Here is a 13566-nt window from a genome sequence, read left to right as displayed (position 1 = left end):
TCACTGTGGCTTCTGAATTATGAAAAGTGTGAGGTAATTCTCAGTAATACTGGCCATGAAGAATTCTAAACATTCTTAAACCAAACCAAAAAGTAGTCCTTAACAATTAATGCAACTTTCAATGACGTTGCTCTCTAAATTTAAGCCATGTTTTAAAATTTCCATCCAGAAATGAAGAACATATATAAGCAAGGATACAGTGACCTTTAAGATAATTTGCCAGACAATAAACTGATGCTTTGCTCAATACACAATATTCTCATAGAAGCCACCTTTTAGAGGTTAGTTTCATTTATTGGGTATCACAAAATATTACAACCATTGTAATTGAGATAAAGTTTACAGCACCCAAAGACCTTGATACAGGTCACTTGTTTTCACCGTCATCTGCTTTTGTTTGAGAAATACTCATTTTTTTTTTAAAATCTTCTAGTTTGTAAAAGATTTAGAAGTCCTTCATAAAGTCAAACAAGAATTTTAGATATAAGGTGTTGGGGACCCTTTCCCAACTTCCTCAGTTATGGATGTCCCTGGGCAGTGCCACAGAAATCAGGACACAGGGGATGCAGAGTAGGAGATACAACTGCATACTTTATTGCAAAGCCAGTGATCTTTTTATAATACTCAAATCACAATTCAAACTAGGTTCCTATAATACATGAAAATAGTTTCATAAACTAGTCACTTGGTTGCAAATAATTTCAAGAGCTTCGTGCCCTAGTTAACCTAAACAAAAAGGCTGGTGTTATGGGAATAACTCTTGCTGTAATATAATCTGTAAAAACACCTCATCAGAAGACAAACCACAATATACAGTGCACATCTGTGTTCTCAAGGACTGACCATTGGCAAGACACTCTACTGATAGGAGAGGTTTGCCTCCTCCCATCTTGGTTTGCCAAGCCTATCAGAAAGAATGCTACCTCAAGTCACCCCTACACAGAGTTTCTATGTAGTTCAAATAATCAAAGGTATTCACATGAATCTTTAAGTCTTCTTAAGTTAAAAATAAAGATTTTTCTGTATTTCCTTTATCATTTATTTAATTTTTTTTATTTTACATACTAGTTCCAGTTCCCAATGCCTCCCCTTCTCCCACCCCTATCTCACCCCTTGCCTCTCTCCATTCACCCCTCAGAGAGGTTAAGTCCTCCCTTGGGGAGTCAAGAAAGTTGGTATATCAAGTTGAAGCAGGACCAAGGCACTCTCCCCTATATCAAGGCTGAGGAAGGTATCCCACCATAGGGAATAGGCTCAAAAAAGATAGTTGACACACCTGGGATAAGTCCTGCTCCCATTGCTAGCCCCAACCCCACACAGATAAGTCACAAAACTTTCAACCTGCATTTAGAGGGCTTCCTTTGATTTCATGCAGGATCCCCAGTTGTCAGTCCAGAGTCTGTGAAGTCCACTAAATCAGGCCAGCTCTCTCTGTGGTTTTCTTCTTCACGATCTTGATTCCCTTGCTCACAACATCCCTCTTCCCTCTCTTCAACTAAGTTCCAGGAGCTCAGCCCAGTGATTGTCTGTGAATCACTGCATCTGCTTCCATCAGATGTATGTATTATAGCAAAAATTAAAGGAGTCACTAATATGATTATAGGAGAAAGTCAGTTCAGGCACCCCCTTTACTGTTGCTTGGAATCGTAACTGGTGTCATCCTTGTGGATTTCTGGGAATTTCCTTAACATCTGGTTTCTTCCTAACGCCACAATAGCTCCCTCCATCAAGATATATCTCTTTCTTTGCTTCTCTTTTCCAACCCTTCCCCATCTGGAACCCTTATGTTCCAATCCCACATCCTTTCCTTTCTATTCCCCTTCCCAGATTACCAAGGAGATCATAATTACTTTTCTTTCAATGGGCCATACATGTTTGTCTCTCTTAGCGTCTTCCAATTTACCTGACTTTTCTGGGGTTGTAGATTTTAGCATGGCAATCCTTTGCTTTACATCTAATATCCACTTATCAGTAAGTACATACCATGTTTGTCTTTCTGAGTCTTGGTTACCTAAGTTTCCTTCCTGTTCCATTTATTTGCCTGAAAGTTTCAAGATTTTTTTTTTTTTTTTTATCAGTGAGAAATACTGCATTGTGTAAATCTACCACATTATCTTTTTCCAGTTTTCAGTTGAGGGGCATATAATTTTTTTTCAGGTCCTGACATTTATAAATAATGCTGCTATGAACATAGTTGAGCAAATATCTCTGTATATGATTTTGTATCCCTTGGGTATATGACCAGTAGTGGTATTCCTGAATCTTGAGGTAAATTGACTCTCAGTTTTCTGAGAAACTGCCATACTGATTTCCAAAGTGACTGTTCAAATTTGCCTCCCACCAGCAAAGGAAAAGTGTTCCCCTACTCCACATCTTCTCCAGCATAAGCTGTCATCGGTGTTTTTGATTTTAGCCATTTTTTTAAAATTAAATTTTTTATTTTTAAGAATTGTATTCATAGGTACTGTATTTTCTTCTTATTTATCCCTTCATTTACCTTCCAATTTGTCCCATTCCCCTCCAATCTCTCTCATCTTCATGACTTCTTTAATCATTCTCTCTCTCTCTCTTTCTATCTCTCTCTCCCTTTCTCTCTCTATCACAAACACACACACACACACACACACACACACACAAGCACGCATGCACGCACACAGGCACACACACACGTGGAAGAGGAATGCAGGAGGAGGGCCCGCTTGTTTGTCTGGCTGCCCGGCTAGCTTAGCCCTGAAATAACCACATAGAAACTGTATCCAAGTTTCTTTTTGGCTAATTCTTACATCTTAATTTAACACATTTCTATTAATCTGTTTATCACCACTAGGTCTTGGCCTATCAGCAAAGTTCCAGCATGTCTGGTGGTGGCGTCTCTCCAACTTGGCCTTCTTCCTCCCAGCATTCCCTTTAGTTTTACCCACCTACCTAAGTTCTGCCCGATCTACAGCCCCAAAGCAGTTTTTTTACTCATTCAAGGTAATCACAGCATACAGAGGGAAATCCCACATCAGGGTAATGTGAACAAATTTAGTATTTACTGTTGCCATTATATGTATATATTTAGGGCTGACTTCTTAAGAATGGACAACCTGATAGAAAATTTGTTACTGGAAAAGACCAATTATTCGTCTCTCAGTAACTTTTAATTACCCATAGCTCTTTATCTAGAAGTAGGGCCTTGATGATTAGATAGATAAACAGATGGATTCTTATAAGAATTATATATCTCCACTTGCCTCTATAAAATGTTTTACCTATCATATAAATGATTGTGATAAAATTTGAAATAAAAAGATGACTCCTCCAATATTTTCTCTCTTTTGATGACTGATTACTTTAAAAAGGACACTGTATTTCCATGTGAAATTAATAATCAATATAAGTTCTTGAAAAATTAAGTTAAAAAGGTTTTAATATGGGTAATATTATTACTTTTATTGTACTGAGTCCTGAGTACTCTAACATGCTAAATAAATACTTTAACTCTAACCTACAATTCAAGAATTGTTATCTAAACAGTATTGAACTTTTCTACTTTGATAATGATATATGTTTACATTTTATTTACAAGTTCTATAAATCCTTAAAGATAATAAATATTTTTGTGTTATTTTGTTACCCATTTTGAATGTTTAAGATTTTGGGTAAGTTGTTTATAATCTTGTCATTGACTTTTGATGCTATTTTAAATGATAATTATTTTCATATACTTATATAATTAGTAGCTATCTTATGTAAGTGCATCTGCTTTTCCAAAAGTCATCTTGTATGGGGAGAGAAAAGTGTGAAGGGGAGGATGGGGAGAGCCAGCTGGACTGGGACTGGGACTGAAAAAGGACAGGACAAAACTGGACTCCCTGAACATGGCAGACAATGAGGGCTGCTGAGAAGCCAAGAACAATGGCATTGGATTTTGATCCTACTACATATACTGACTTTGTGTGTGTGTGGTGGGGGGGCTAGCCTGTTTGGATGCGCACCTTCCTGGACCTGGATGGAGATGGGAGGAACTTGGACTTCCCACAGGGCAGGGAACCCTTACTGCTCTTCGGACAGGAGAGGGAGGGGGAGTGGAGGAGGGAAGGGGAGGTAACTGGGAGGCAGGGAGGAGGTGGAAATTTTTAATAAAAAAAGATATATTCTCACTACCATTATAATTGCCAGACAGTACTCTGTGATCTCAACATACCACTCATCATGAAATAAAGGTAATTGTGTATATATATAAAAAAAAGATATATTCATAAAAAACCAAACGTCATCTTGTAAACACAATAAACATATTTTTGCTATTTACTATGTAAACTCATTCTGGATATTTAATGATTATCATTCTTGATACATAATGTTATTTGAAATAATAACATTAATTATTGATTAGGTAAATGAGCGCTACATTTATTAGGCTATATATTCAGTACAAGGAAACCTTGAATGAGTATTATTGAACATCATACAGTTTAGGAAAACTCCTGCTAAAGTCGTACGCTTACTTTTGGTATAGACCACACAAGTTTACCATATAACATATAAGCGATATTTCAGAACAAGGAAAATGATATCTTGTGAGCATGCGCGCATGTGGGTCATGTATTTTTGCACTATTTCTCAAGTTCTCAGGAGTATATCATAAGAATTAATTGAAGTTGCTATGTAACTGCTGCTCTTAAAGTAGAAATGACTAAATATGGGAAACAAGACCTGAGGTTGCTTGGTATTTGCAAAGGAGAACAACATCATTTTGATACAAATATAAAATTGTCATAATGTAATGAAAATATCTAAATATATTTAAATATATAAGATAAGAAATTCTCATTTTTTTAATTCAGTTGGAAGAAGCATTGAGGGACTTTAGGAAAGAGGCACGTCTTAAAGAAAATCAGTGACTCAAGTTATACAATAGTCCTATAAAATATGATGTCTTAATTTTTGATATAAATAACATATCTGAGACAGGGTCAGATTTGTACTACAAAGAAAATAGAGTCTAGTAGATGTGATCAAAGTGTATGAGACACCAAGTGCTGAAAGACATGTTCAGTCTCTTGAATTTTAGTTTAACGAGAACTTGGCAGTATTTTCTAATCCAAGCAAATTTGAATGAAGAATCATTGTGGAATAATAAAACATGAGCAAAAGAATAAATATTGATATTACTTTGAAATTCTTTTCAGACATCAAATAGCAATTGTAGATTATGTGACAGATTCTCAGTCTTGGTGTTCTAGAACAAAAAGAACTTTCTGTCTCAGTTCTGGTGATCAAAATTCAAAATGAAGATGGCAATAGGGATGTGCTCATCCATAAGTATCTGAACTTGACTCTATACATCCTAGTTGTTGCTGAGATTCTTGAGCTGTGTACTTGACATGGTAGTGTCTGACTTTAACTTTACAGTATTGTCTATGGACACTAGTCTTCATATATTAAAAAAATCTGTAATTTGGTTCATTATCCATTCTACTCCAACATAGTAAAACCCTGTATGTCTAAAGAAAAGTATTGGCTGACATTTAGATATCTTAAACAGGATAAAGATTAATGTCTAAACAACATATCTTCAGTCATTATCATAGACTATGGTTTTCAATGAGATTTCCTAAAACAAAATTATATATATAGTGAAAATAAATCTCAGAATCAAACGCCAAGTACCCCAATATTTATAAGCCATTGGTTGAGAAGTAAATAAATCAATCTCTATTGAGACTAGAGAGTCAGAAATAGTTACAGAGATAATCTGAAGAAACCTGAAAAATGGCACAAGAAAATAAATCAGTAATCAAGTCTGTTAAATGCATCTAGTAACATACACAAAATAATAGAAAAATAAATCATTTTTATTAATCTAATGACATATGGGAAAAAAAGACATTCACTAGTCTGCACTAATATTTGTACATCACTGATTGTTTTGACAAGACTAGTTGTCAGGAGTTATAAGACATAAAATATAACAGTTATAAATACCAAAAAAGAGCATCCACTTAATAGAAATAGCATTACATCAGCAAGTTTATAAGTAAAGCATATGGATCAACAGTAGAATAATGAAATGGGTTTTACTGTTTTTTGTCTGTAAAAGTTGATAGGATACTGAAACAATTGGGTTCAACCAGATTCCAGAGAGCCCATACAGAAAAAAAAATTACAAATGGCTGGATGAAAAGTACAATAATCATTTATTTTTTCTTCACTGAAGAGAATATATAATTTTATATTAATTGAGTGAATTTGGAGGATATAAGAAGTAACATACATTAAATATAAAAATGTAATATTATTTGAAAAAATAAAAGTCTCTACTCACAATGTAAGTTTGAAAAGAGTAGGAGTCTACCAATGACTTTAGAACAAAAAGAAAGAAATGTTAAGCAGAGGTGTTGGTAAATATTATACTTGATACCTTGATGACCTCTTAATGTTTTTCCTGATTAATTTGCACAGCCTAGTATGTGTATTTTACAGTTAACATATCCCATGTCAAATGGAAATATATTTCCTTGACAAATATTTCATTTTTAATGAAAATAGTATAATCATTTTGCAGTTAATGAGCAATCATAGTTTAGTGTAAAACAAAATATCAGATTTCTAACTGTTAGGATTATAAATTTTCGGTATAGTGTATAGTGTATTTGCTGCTTGGCATCTTTTCATATTAACATCTACTAATCTCCCTAAGTATCACATAACTTATGTATGTGTTATTAAATTTTAAATTTATTAGCATCTTTCTTTTAATATGAAAACAACTAGCAAAATTTAACCATTTAAAGATAGATGTTCTTTCGTGAAAAGTTGCAAATAATTGATATGTTAATGGAAAAGTTGATATGTTCATTGGTACTAATCATTCAAAAAAATTTAATCTTTTCCCCCAAATAACATCAAAATAAATCAGTGTTTTACATGTTTAGCAATAAGCTATTAAAAGTAGATGAAAATATGAATAATGAAAATAATTTTAAATAACAAGTATTGTTGTTAAAATGATTTTATGCATAAATACTTTATAATGTCTTATGATATTTTTCTTTCTCTCTTTCTTTTTTTTGAGACTTGGTTTCTCTGTATAACATTTCTAGCTTCCCTGGAATTTACTTTGCAGATCACACTGACCTTGAATTCACAGGATGCTCTTGACTCTGCCTCCTAAATGCCTGAATTAAAGTTGTATGCAACCAGAGGCAGGCAGATCTCTGTGAGCTGTGAGTTCGAGGCCATCAAGAACTACAAAAGCATTGTTCTTTTTTTTTTTTTTTTTGGTTTTTCGAGACAGGGTTTCCTCCTGGAACTAGCTCTTGTAGACCAGGCTGGCCTCGAACTCGAAGATCCGCCTGCCTCTGCCTCCAGAGTGCTGGGATTAAAGGCATGCGCCACCACCGCCCAGCTAAAAAAAAAAAAAGAACTACAAAAGCTAGTTCCAGGACAGGCTCTAAAACTGCAGTGAAACCATGTCTTGAAAAATCATAAGAAACAAAAAAAAAGTTATGTGGAACCACGCCTGGTGACATTTCTTTCAATGTAGAAATGACTTTAATATGTAGTGATCTTTCATTTGTATTTTAATAATTAAAGCTTTCCTGGAGATCAGAGAATAAAACAGCCCCACAGGTCAGTGGTGACATATACCTTTTTTTTTTCCAGTTTATTTATTTTTTTATTAAAAATTGCCATCTCCTCCCCTCCTCCTCCCCCTTCCCACTCCCTCCCTCTTGAGGCCAAACAGCCATCAGGGTTCTCTACACTATGTTGAGTCCAAGGTCCTCCCAACTCCCCCCAGGTCCAGGAAGGTGAGCAACCAAACTGACAAGGCTCACACAGAGCCCGTCCATGTCGTAGAGACCTTTAATCCTAGTAGCTACACTAGTTTGTCACAGAAATGTGATGGTAGTGTACATACCTTTAATCCCAGCTCTAGAGGGAAATATAAGATAGGAGAACACAGCTCTTGCTCTCAGTCAGTCTTATTCTGAGGATTCCTGGAGACAGAATCACCATTTGGAATGAGGTAAAGGTAAGAGCCTGGCTGCTTTGCTTTTCTGACCTTCATGTTGAACACTGATATCTGTCTCTGGGATTTTATTAATTCATACTATATTTATATTCAGTGTATAGATTTAATAAAATAAATTTGAACTGATCTGATTTAAGACCCACTCCATATACAGAACTTATACCTGAAATTGCTTAGGTGACCAAGAACCTAAAACTAGATAGCCAAGGTATGTAAAGCAACCCAAATAATAATGATTTAAAAAATAAGAAGATAACTATATGTTTTGCTTTGGGCTCACCTGCTAATTTAGATTCTTTAGGATCATGTATTATAGGCTCAATGTCCTTTACTTATGGCTAGAATCCACTAATGCGTGAGTAAATACCATATTCATCTTTTTGCATCTGGGTTACCTCACTCAGGATGGTGTTTTCTATTTCCATCCATTTGCATGCAAAGTTCAAGATGTTATTGTTTTTTACCGCTGAGTAGTACTCTAATGTGGATATATTCCACGCTTTCTTTATCCATTCTTCCATTGAGGGGCATCTAGGTTGTTTCCAGATTCTGGCTATTACAAATAATGCTGCTATGAACATAGTTGAACAAATGCTTATGTAGTTTGATAAGGCATCTTTTGGGTGTATTCCCAAGAGTGGTATTGCTGGTAAAAGCTAATCCTTGAGCGTCACAAATATTTTAGGTCAAATAGCTGTTGAATTTATGAACCAAAGAAAAGAAAGCAGAATAAAATTAATGTATAAGACACATTACCGTGCTAAAATAGTATATTTATATTTTGATAAGATTCATGTATATCCATGGGAAATGGTAATTTCAAAAGAAATTTTCAGGACATTTGAATTTATTTCCATGAAAAATTGTCATGAAAGAGAGACTGTGACATGCCTTCCTTCCTGTGGCTGCATATATTTGATCGTGGATGTGTCTGAGCACCAGAATCATATCTGATCCAGCACAAAGCTGGCAACGTCTCTGAAGATTTTTCAAAGCATGGCTTAAAGTGACTAGCACAATGACAGGCTTCATTTTCTCACAAAGCTTCTCAGAGCCCTGTAAATGCTCAGCTAAATGTTAGGAATTTGACAGACTGCACCTGCAAAGGGAATGTTTTATTTCTCAATTACTGTTCTGTAGACTCTATAATATTTAATCTTTTAAAACACAAGGGTAATACAGAGAAGATAAAGTTGAAAGGCTTATTTTCCAAAAGGCAGGGACTAAAACCTATCAAGCTAGAAAAACTAGACAGTTAATTTCCTTCACCCTTTGCAAAGGGAAGTTTGCAATAGGCTCGTTACTAGACCTTCCCCTACCATAGAGAACTTGAGACTGGATATTCCCCAGACATTTTCTGTCTCTGTCTGTTCGATAAGACATGATATTGTTGTGATAGAAAGTACTTTTTAAGGAGCAGCAAGGTATTCCTGACTGTGCAAAAGAACTAATCAGCATCTATGAAAATAAATATGATACATTAGGCTGAAATAAAACTTAAATGTTTTAAACCTTCTAGCGAAGTCTCTATCAGCCCTGAATTAAAATATCAAACTGTTAAATAGCCTGAAAAATAAATTACTGCAAAAAAAAAAAAGCTGTTTAGTCAGAATTAATGTCAATATCTCTTGACTGCTTTGGTTTAAGAAAGTTTAGACTTAATACAAGTAAGAACATATATGATGTTTTCTTTAAGAAAATTAATAAGTTGAGACTGTGAGATTCAATACACGGCCTTTTGGTAGGGGATTATGCCTTCAATATGTGAAAAGTAAGCTACACCTAATCAGATTCTCTGGGTTTAGCCCCACACAAAGACATTCAGTAGATCAAAATTCCTGTAACTTAAATACAGGTAATCTTTGCTGATCTTCAAGAGCACCTGTGATTTATTATACCCATGTATAAAATAAAAATATGATTTGATTAGCTTTTGAATAAAAGTGAGTTTGTGAGGAGTCATCTTCAATGTAAGTACTAATAGGTTTTGACTAGTGCACATTTTTATTCTCTTTCGTCTAGAATGTTCATTAATTCAGTTTTTTATTAATTTACAGGACAGTGGGCAGTTATCACATATATTAACAATCCATATAGTAATATACAATATTATATAAGTAGAAATTTGTCTTGCCTAGTAATACAAGTGAATTTATATTCACTAATAAAGTGAAACTAACCACTTTCTTTTGATTGGGTAATGGGAAAGAAAATAATAAATCATTTGGAGAGTGTCTTTATATTTTCATTTTTTACATTTGATTTTTTATAATTTCATATATAAATGCTATATTTATATTATTTCATCACAACCCATTTCCTCTCCAAGTTCTATAATGCCCTCATCCCTCTCAAATTCATGACCTATTCTTTTTTAATTATTGTTACATAATTACAGACAGACATGTATATAGAAATGCAACTTGAAGAGTTCATTTAATATTTCTCAAATATGTATTTATTTAAGGGTGCCCAAAGGGGAATCTAGAATATTGAGGTATTCATTTCTGGTGAAAACTGACTCTAGCTCTCTGAAAGCCATTAATTTTCTGTTTTTTCATTAATATTACAATTATTTATTTTCTTTACACACACACACACATACACTCAATAATATACCTATGGAGATGAGAGGACAACTTATGAATTTTGTTTTTTTCCTTCTACCACATAAGACTCAAAGATTGAACCCCTGGTCTCTTTATTGGAAGGAAATGCTATCATCCACTAAGCCCTCTGGTTGACCTATATTTTTTAATTAATATACAAACTAAAGGATTTTTATGCAAAATTACACATACGTTTGCTTAGTATGCTATACTAACTGATCTAACTAACTAGAGATTTATTTTCCAAAAATATATTTTTATTTCATTGGTTTATGTTTTAAATAGTGGGTTTTTTGTATCAGAAAATGATATTTGACTTTTTCTGTATTTGCACAGAAAAAATCATCAAAGATAATACTCAAATATAATATTTCTCTAAGTCATAAGCCATTAATTATTCCATTCATTAGGATTCAGTTACCATATAGGGGTCTATACCTCTCTTCTTACTGTTTGATTCTCCCATTGCAGCTTCATTCCAATTGATTTCCTCATATACACCAAATATAGATAATAAATCAGAATGCTAATAGGTTCCAAATTTGTGATAAGTGTTAACATCTTTTCTTGCTGTCCCCTAGACACGGGCACTCTTACACATGAGTGAGCGAGCAAGTTTATCTTTCTACCTGATTCTCTAAACATAATTGCTTCATCATGTTTTCTTAACTGTGGGATTTATTTGATCTGTAGTGTTATTTTTATGATTCATTTAGTCATATGTGATTTTTTAATAATGAGAGGATTACGTTTCATGAATTTGCTTTAGAGTTATTACAGTACCAAAATTAGAGATATCAAATTTGTGTAATATAGTAATTTCTTTCAAAGGAGAGAAATATTGGCAGCTGTGCTATTCCAGAGGCTCAAAACACAGTATGAGACAAATTCCAGTTCAGCAATCAGAAGCTTGTTAAGACATCAGAACTAGAAAGTAAAATAATTTATTTTATCTGACAATGATAGATTGAAATTAGACTATAAATGAATTAGATATGTTGTAGGTAATTAGTTTTCAAAATTCCACTTAACTGAGGTGTCAGGCTTGCAATTCAAATCACATTTAAAAAAATTATTTTCTGATTTTCCATGTCAAACTGATGAGCCACCATCAGATAAATAAAATTACAAAATATAATTTAAAAATATATTCTTTGTTGTCTTTTAAAACATTATAAGCCAATTTAAAATATTTTAATCTGACAATAGAATAAACAACAACTAATTGTGAAATATGTTGACTCTTAAACCATGATGGGTCTACACAGTATCACAGGGCCCTTTATGTCCTTAAAGTTTTATGTGTAATTAAGCTCTCAGATCATTTTGAGACTACAATCACTTGCATTAAATCCATATAGTTTAATTTAAAATTATATAATAGATTTTTAATTGTCTTTAAAATCAACGAATTTAAGATTCTCAGCTAATATAATAAATCTAATTATATGAAGTATATTACTAAGAAACTATGGAAATTTTTTAATAAAAAATTTCACAGGTTTGTCGTAAGTAGTCATAAATACATGCAATCCTTGTACTTGGTAGGTAGGAGTTAAAAAAGTTAGAAGTCCCGACAAATTCTCCAAATTATAACAATGCTGCCATGAGCCTGAGCTACATGAAACTCGCCTCCTACATATCTGTCTGTCTATCTATCTATCTATCTATCTATCTATCTATCTATCTATCTATCTATCTATCATCTATCTATCATCTATCTATCATCTATCTATCTATATCTATCTACCTATCTATCATCTATCTACCTATCTGTCTATGTGTGGATGTATAGACACATGTAACATAGTATGAATATATGAAGACAAACTACAGACATTTTAGGCATTCCTCTCCTTCCATAATATGGATATTGTAGCTGGAATTCAGGTCAACAGGTTTGGCAACAAATGCCCTTACCTTCTATCTTAGTTACTGTTCTGTTGCTATGAAGACACACTATAACTAAGTCAAGTTTTATAAAAGGAAGAATTTAATTGGGAGTTTGCTAGGCCTGATAGAGGAGTATGTAGAATAGTAGTCACAATATGGAGATGACAGTCTCTAGATCAGCTTCACTTACTCCAAAATTTACTTGTAGGGATACTGTTGCCAATACAGTCATGAAAAACCGAGAGACTGCTCTGTTTCATCCTTGTCCTTCCCCACTAATAGTCAATTATCATCAATATCATCTTTAGCCAAATCAAGTGTATCAGTCAACTTGCCACAATTACTTGTTTTGATTTTTATCCATAAAATTTGACATTAGTAGAACACATGCTGTAGATGATGGTCAGATACTTTTTTGTGGAAAAGAAACTATTCTCAAACTTTTTGTTTAACTGAAGCTATCTCTTGGCTTCACAATAGTCATGTAGGTGCTGGAATCCCCAACTCAGACCCTCATATGGAAAGAGAGAAGGAACCATTCCAACTGCTGTTTCCCCTGCTTTCTCTAATCTCAGTCCCCAATCCCCAGCACATTTCCTAGCCTTCCTCTCTACCCACTTCTCTGTTTCTCTCCCAAAAGGGGAGGCCCCTCAGGAATATCAACCAAACATGGCCTATCAAGTTGCAGTAATACCAGGCACATATCCTGATATTAAGGCTGGACAAGGCAACTTAGTCAAAGAATTGGGTCCCAACAGCAGGCAGAAGAGTCAGAGACAGCCTATGCTCCCACTGTCAGGAGTTCCACAAGAAGACCATGCTGCACAACTGTGACGTAAATGCAGTGGGCTTTGGTCGGTCCTATGAAGGCTCCCTGATTGCCAATTGAGTCTCTGTAAGCCCCTATGAGGCCACAGTTTAGATGATTTTTTTGGCCTTTCTTTTTTTTCCTTGAGCCATCAGTGTGCTACAATCCAGCAGCATGCCTGAGTTTCAGAGCCCTAACGTTTGACTATTAGTCTCTGCATCTGTTTCCTTCAG

Source organism: Arvicola amphibius, chromosome 14 (genome assembly GCF_903992535.2).
Source record: "Arvicola amphibius chromosome 14, mArvAmp1.2, whole genome shotgun sequence".
NCBI classification, from domain to species: domain Eukaryota; kingdom Metazoa; phylum Chordata; class Mammalia; order Rodentia; family Cricetidae; genus Arvicola; species Arvicola amphibius.
Note: the sequence above shows the minus strand (reverse complement) of the source record.